This window comes from Schistocerca serialis, unplaced genomic scaffold, assembly GCF_023864345.2.
Source record: "Schistocerca serialis cubense isolate TAMUIC-IGC-003099 unplaced genomic scaffold, iqSchSeri2.2 HiC_scaffold_993, whole genome shotgun sequence".
Taxonomy (NCBI): domain Eukaryota; kingdom Metazoa; phylum Arthropoda; class Insecta; order Orthoptera; family Acrididae; genus Schistocerca; species Schistocerca serialis.
In genome coordinates, this window is record NW_026048621.1 from 1 (window position 1) to 7,500 (window position 7,500).

Genomic DNA, 7,500 nt, shown 5'->3' on the forward strand with positions numbered 1-7,500 from the left:
GTTAGTTTTACCCTACTGATGACTGTGTCGTTGCGATAGTAATCCTGCTCAGTACGAGAGGAACCGCAGGTTCGGACATTTGGTTCACGCACTCGGCCGAGCGGCCGGTGGTGCGAAGCTACCATCCGTGGGATTAAGCCTGAACGCCTCTAAGGCCGAATCCCGTCTAGCCATTGTGGCAACGATATCGCTAAGGAGTCCCGAGGGTCGAAAGGCTCGAAAATACGTGACTTTACTAGGCGCGGTCGACCCACGTGGCGCCGCGCCGTACGGGCCCAACTTGTTTGCCGGACGGGGCACTCGGGCGGCGCTGTCTGGGATCTGTTCCCGGCGCCGCCCTGCCCCTACCGGTCGACCATGGGTGTCTATAGTTCGATGTCGGGACTCGGAATCGTCTGTAGACGACTTAGGTACCGGGCGGGGTGTTGTACTCGGTAGAGCAGTTGCCACGCTGCGATCTGTTGAGACTCAGCCCTAGCTTGGGGGATTCGTCTTGTCGCGAGACGAGACCCCCGGGGCTGGGCGTCAACAGGCGCACGTGTGTGCCTTTGTTTCTGTCCGTCGCATCTCTTGGCGTATCGGTCCGGCCGGGCGCGCCGCACCCAGGGCGCTGCAGTGGGTGCGGCGGACGGCGGCGTATCGGTTGGCGGGCCCCTTGCCGCCGGCGCGGGCGCTGCGATGGGTGCCGCCTCCGTGCGCGCGGGGGAGGCGGCGCCGGCCGGGCGCGTTGTGTTCTGCCGCGCTACAGCGTATCGCTTTGCCGGCCGGCGATGGGTGCCGTGATGGGTGCCGGACGGTCGATGTCGGCCCACCGGCCGGCGCGACGCGTGGAGGCGGCGTCGGCGGGCGGCGCCCGGCGGTCGACGGTTCGTTTTCGCCGTCCCCCCCGGCGTGTGGTAACACAGCGTCCACCGCCGTACGGTGAACTACAATACCCCTATACACTATGGATGTGAAATAAAATATAATAACACATGATGCTCCGCAAGAAAATAGACTTGGGATAGGGTGTGTCGTTGGCAAGTCCCCGGGGCGGCTAGTGTGGGTGGTGATAAGTCCGTAGGGGTGAGGGGCGAGGTATCACGACGCACTCGCGCGCGCCCCCTCGTACCGACGACATGACTGTCCACAGTAAACATTCGACACCTCCATCTACAGGGATCCGACGGAACTACGCCAACCATGCTGGCAAAACAGTATCGCCATCTATGCGAATCTGACAACACTAGGTCCGCCATGTCGAGCGCACCACAAAACATACCGCCATCTGTAGGTCTCCCTCAGCATGAGCTCCTGCAACGACGATACCGCCATCTATGGGACGCCAAGCCGACTAAGACATCGATGGGCCCACAGTGCCCATCTTTCGACGCCACCCACAAAGCATGCAGCCTGTGTCGACCACAGCACCCAAACGCCAGTGCCTCTGCCGCACGAAGTCGTGGACCGGCAATCACACCACCCGCACCCGCTCGTGCCCCACCCCAACCGCCAAACTCGCAACGCCAGCGGATGAACGGCGGAAGTTTCCCGCAGTCGTAATGTGCAATCCACACCTATAACTTGCGTTTCATGAAGAGTTATGTCCAATATGCGACATTCCCGCTGTCCCTATACATGAGCTGCGAGCTGTACCACGTACAAGCTACAGACGCGATCGCATTGCTCACTGTACGGATTCCCATGCCGAGCGATCAGCTAGGAAGCGCCCCATCCACGTCGGTACCCTTGGGCGTTGCACTCGCAGTCGCAAAAAACGTTGGGCAAATATATTTCTCCGATGCTGAGCGATCAGCTAGGAAGCGCCCCATCCATGTCGGTACTCGTACGCGTCGCACTCGCAGTCGCAAAAAACGCTGGGCAAATATATTTCTCGGAAGAGTAATGACAGTCCGAGCCTCCTGCGTGGGAAGAGTCTTTCTAGGCCCTGACCCACGGGAAGCGTGTAGCTTCCCCCATCCCGGACATTTCACGTCGTCACACTACCGGTATTGACTAATAGACTGATTGCTGATAATCATTAGCCACACACTGGGGAAACGGCCGACAGGGGCGGCAACATAGTGGAGCCGCAGTGTCACTAATGTACAGAGATAGAACAGTTTCGACTGGAACCAGAGTAACCGTATACACGGCACTGATTAGTAATAGATGCAGAGCCATCAGAATACAGATAATATATACAACCGTCCCTATACATGCTGAAAGACTCTGCACACAATGAGAACCACACGTCAGCCAGACACTATCACACACTACTCTCTGCCTCTAACAGGCACACACACAATATCTAACCACCAGCATGGAAGAACATCCGGTGCATCCTCTCCGCCACATTACACAATCCACACTATCATAACCAGACCGGGAGGTCCACCCAGAAAACAGAATATCCCACCCTTCCGACATCCGCCATTGCTCAGCTAAGCCACGAACACCCACACATGTCCTACACAGGGGTGCACCCAACATCACAAATACTGCCTCCTGTCACAGTACACAAACAATGGCAGGAATGAAAGACACAGATCTGCCACAACCTTGGAATCGGAGCGCCGCCTGTCATGAGCCACAAGTGCATCCTGACGTGACAAATCGGATGATCCCGCAGGCATGCACTTACGATAATCACTATCAACGAACCTGCCGCCCCCTCCCCCCCCAAAATACACCTTTCCCTACAACGTGTACCTTAACCTAAGCTATATTGTACCTTAACCTAAGCGATATTGTACCTTAACCTAAGGTATATCGTACCTTAACCTAACCTACATTGCGCCTTCACCTAACCTACGTTGTACCTTAACCTAACCTACGTTGTACCTTAACCTAACCTACGTTGTACCTTAACCTAACCTACGTTGTACCTTAACCTAACCTACGTTGTACCTTAACCTAACCTACGTTGTACCTTAACCTAACCTACGTTGTACCTTAACCTAACCTACGTTGTACCTTAACCTAACCTACGTTGTACCTTAACCTAACCTACGTTGTGCCTTAACCTAACCTACGTTGTGCCTTAACCTAACCTACGTTGTGCCTTAACCTAACCTACGTTGTGCCTTAACCTAACCTATGTTGTGCCTTAACCTAACCTATGTTGTGCCTTAACCTAACCTATGTTGTGCCTTAACCTAACCTATGTTGTGCCTTAACCTAACCTATGTTGTGCCTTAACCTAACCTATGTTGTGCCTTAACCTAACCTACGTTGTGCCTTAACCTAACCTACGTTGTGCCTTAACCTAACCTACGTTGTGCCTTAACCTAACCTACGTTGTGCCTTAACCTAACCTACGTTGTGCCTTAACCTAACCTACGTTGTGCCTTAACCTAACCTACGTTGTGCCTTAACCTAACCTACGTTGTGCCTTAACCTAACCTACGTTGTGCCTTAACCTAACCTACGTTGTGCCTTAACCTAACCTACGTTGTGCCTTAACCTAACCTACGTTGTGCCTTAACCTAACCTACGTTGTGCCTTAACCTAACCTACGTTGTGCCTTAACCTAACCTACGTTGTGCCTTAACCTAACCTACGTTGTGCCTTAACCTAACCTACGTTGTGCCTTAACCTAACCTACGTTGTGCCTTAACCTAACCTACGTTGTGCCTTAACCTAACCTACGTTGTGCCTTAACCTAACCTACGTTGTGCCTTAACCTAACCTACGTTGTGCCTTAACCTAACCTACGTTGTGCCTTAACCTAACCTACGTTGTGCCTTAACCTAACCTACGTTGTGCCTTAACCTAACCTACGTTGTGCCTTAACCTAACCTACGTTGTGCCTTAACCTAACCTACGTTGTGCCTTAACCTAACCTACGTTGTGCCTTAACCTAACCTATGTTGTGCCTTAACCTAACCTATGTTGTGCCTTAACCTAACCTATGTTGTGCCTTAACCTAACCTATGTTGTGCCTTAACCTAACCTATGTTGTGCCTTAACCTAACCTATGTTGTGCCTTAACCTAACCTATGTTGTGCCTTAACCTAACCTATGTTGTGCCTTAACCTAACCTATGTTGTGCCTTAACCTAACCTATGTTGTGCCTTAACCTAACCTACGTTGTGCCTTAACCTAACCCATATTGTACCTTAACCTAACCCATATTGTACCTTAACCTAACCCATATTGTACCTTAACCTAACCCATATTGTACCTTAACCTAACCCATATTGTACCTTAACGTAACCTAATTTGTGCCTTAACGTAACCTAATTTGTGCCTTAACGTAACCTAATTTGTGCCTTAACGTAACCTAATTTGTGCCTTAACGTAACCTAATTTGTGCCTTAACGTAACCTAATTTGTGCCTTAACGTAACCTAATTTGTGCCTTAACGTAACCTAATTTGTGCCTTAACGTAACCTAATTTGTGCCTTAACGTAACCTAATTTGTGCCTTAACGTAACCTAATTTGTGCCTTAACGTAACCTAATTTGTGCCTTAACGTAACCTAATTTGTGCCTTAACGTAACCTAATTTGTGCCTTAACGTAACCTAATTTGTGCCTTAACGTAACCTAATTTGTGCCTTAACGTAACCTAATTTGTGCCTTAACGTAACCTAATTTGTGCCTTAACGTAACCTAATTTGTGCCTTAACGTAACCTAATTTGTGCCTTAACGTAACCTAATTTGTGCCTTAACGTAACCTAATTTGTGCCTTAACGTAACCCATGTTGTGCCTTAACGTAACCCATGTTGTGCCTTAACGTAACCCAATTTGTGCCTTAACGTAACCCATGTTGTGCCTTAACCTAACCTATATTGTGCCTCAACCTAACCTATATTGCGCCTTAACCTGACGCACGTTGTCGCTGAACCTGCTCTGTAATTGTTATGCAACTCGTTAAATTAGTGTAGTGTTGCCTAACCGCAACCCTCGCAATATAGTTCGCTATTCGCACTGCCCGGTCCCCTGTGTATCGCGTCATGTTAAACACCTTGCAGGTGTTGCTGACTTTCCACATGCTCCTGCTATACACTGTAATGTGGATAGCAGCAGGACGTACATGCCCCCCCCCCTTCCCCCCTGCCTTCGCAAGCTGGTCGTTGAGAAGTTTGCATGTTCAATGCCCTTCGCATGCCGACGTACTCAGCCTACGTTGTGGTACGGCCTGTCACCTGTCCGCCGATGTACGCAAAACCCACAAACTGTACTGCACATTGGTCCGTATGTACTGAATGATACATCGTGGCACATGTGTGACCGTACGACGACTGCGCCTAGCAACGGCAGACCATACAGTCCAAATATTGTGCACGCAGCTACGTGTCGTCTCCCTATAAGAGCTGGATTGCAGTGTGGTACGCCATTCAGACGTGTGGGAGGAACGGACGCCCTGGATGGCGATCAGCATGAGCAGTCTGTTGATGTAGTGGAGCGTGTATTCGGACGTAGTCGTCTCTTCTCACACACCGTGATAGCATGTTGCACCGCGTTCCACATCTGCGACATCCTGCAGAGGCCGGCTGACAGTCGTTCGCGCAATGGACACCGCATACGTACGGGGGCTACCTTCCACGTGTTCTCGAGGCGTGCACATGTTGTTGCGTCTATGTGGGCAGACGTAGTGTGTTGTGACACCTGACACAGGCATGCAATACTCGTTGCAAATGGCGATGGACGTCTACGTTTGCTGGTGACGTTACGCAAATGAACAACAGGTAACCCGTTGTGGTGCGGTTGTTCTCGCTAGAGGTGAATCAGTGTTGGCGACGATCGGTCGAGCTATTAACCGGTTGTTTCAGGGATACCCACCATGCCCACGAACGTGAAAGGGGACCCACCATGCCCACGAACGCGAAAGGGGATCTGGGTGTGAGGCGATACGCGGCGGTGGCTGGGTGGGACCGTCCCCGGCCGGTGAGGGGGGGCCGCCCGGCGTGCTGGCAGCGCGGTGCGTGGGCGCACGCGCTACAGCCGGCTGGTGGGGGCGGCCAGTGGCAGGCGCGCCGGCCGACGGACGCGGCAGGCGGCGCAGCTGCGCGCCGGCGCCCCCTGCTCGCGGCGCCTTGCGGCCAAAGTAGGTCCTCGCGGGCCCGGTGCGAAGCGCGGTGGCCATCTGCAGTGTGCTGGTCCGATTGAGGACTGTGTGCGCTGAGGATGCGCCGCCGCCCGGCGCTCGGCGCCGCGACGCCGTCTGCTGCTCGGTCGCCCCAGCGGTTCTCGCAGGTGGTTTGTATCGCAGCTGTGCGGACGTGTTGGCGCGTGCGCTGTGCTGGGAGAGTTCGCTTCGGCACCCAAGTGGGGCTTTTGTCCTTCTGTGGCGCTGGCGTTGGAGCTGCCGGTCACCGTAGGTGGCGCGTGTTGTCTCCCGCCGGCAATGCCACGACAGCACGCTCCCGGGCCTCTGTCGGCAGCGGCAAGCTCAGTTGGGAGCACGGGTGGTCGCACCTAAAGCGTCTACTCGCCTAACTCCGGGCGATTGCGCCTCTCTCGAACCCGACCAAGTACTTAGGACGGCGCTGCGCGCCGCCGGGACCTGAGAGGGTTTCGAGGTGTGTTGTGCAGGGGAGCTCAGCCTCCTCCTGTTTGCAGAATAATTGAGCGGACGCTTGCGTGTTCGCGCGGGCCCCCGGGACACACTCCCGGGCGGCCGGCTGCTCAGCTCTAGTTGACGCAGCTCCCTGGTTGATCCTGCCAGTAGTCATATGCTTGTCTCAAAGATTAAGCCATGCATGTCTCAGTACAAGCCGCATTAAGGTGAAACCGCGAATGGCTCATTAAATCAGTTATGGTTCCTTAGATCGTACCCACGTTACTTGGATAACTGTGGTAATTCTAGAGCTAATACATGCAAACAGAGTCCCGACCAGAGATGGAAGGGACGCTTTTATTAGATCAAAACCAATCGGTCGGCTCGTCCGGTCCGTTTGCCTTGGTGACTCTGAATAACTTTGGGCTGATCGCACGGTCCTCGTACCGGCGACGCATCTTTCAAATGTCTGCCTTATCAACTGTCGATGGTAGGTTCTGCGCCTACCATGGTTGTAACGGGTAACGGGGAATCAGGGTTCGATTCCGGAGAGGGAGCCTGAGAAACGGCTACCACATCCAAGGAAGGCAGCAGGCGCGCAAATTACCCACTCCCGGCACGGGGAGGTAGTGACGAAAAATAACGATACGGGACTCATCCGAGGCCCCGTAATCGGAATGAGTACACTTTAAATCCTTTAACGAGTATCTATTGGAGGGCAAGTCTGGTGCCAGCAGCCGCGGTAATTCCAGCTCCAATAGCGTATATTAAAGTTGTTGCGGTTAAAAAGCTCGTAGTTGGATTTGTGTCCCACGCTGTTGGTTCACCGCCCGTCGGTGTTTAACTGGCATGTATCGTGGGACGTCCTGCCGGTGGGGCGAGCCGAAGGCGTGCGACCGCCTCGTGCGTGCTCGTGCGTCCCGAGGCGGACCCCGTTGAAATCCTACCAGGGTGCTCTTTATTGAGTGTCTCGGTGGGCCGGCACGTTTACTTTGAACAAATTAGAGTGCTTA

General features: G+C 53.3%; 1 non-coding gene across 1 annotated transcript in view; it reads left to right on the plus strand.

Annotated features, from left to right (window-relative positions):
* Positions 1 to 6,635: 6,635 nt before the first annotated feature.
* Positions 6,636 to 7,500, plus strand: part of LOC126454643 (small subunit ribosomal RNA) — a 1,909-nt gene continuing 1,044 nt past the window's right edge. Inside the window, exon 1 of the ribosomal RNA XR_007585286.1 lies at positions 6,636 to 7,500. This exon is cut by the window's right edge and continues 1,044 nt beyond it. This is a non-coding gene — a ribosomal RNA (small subunit ribosomal RNA).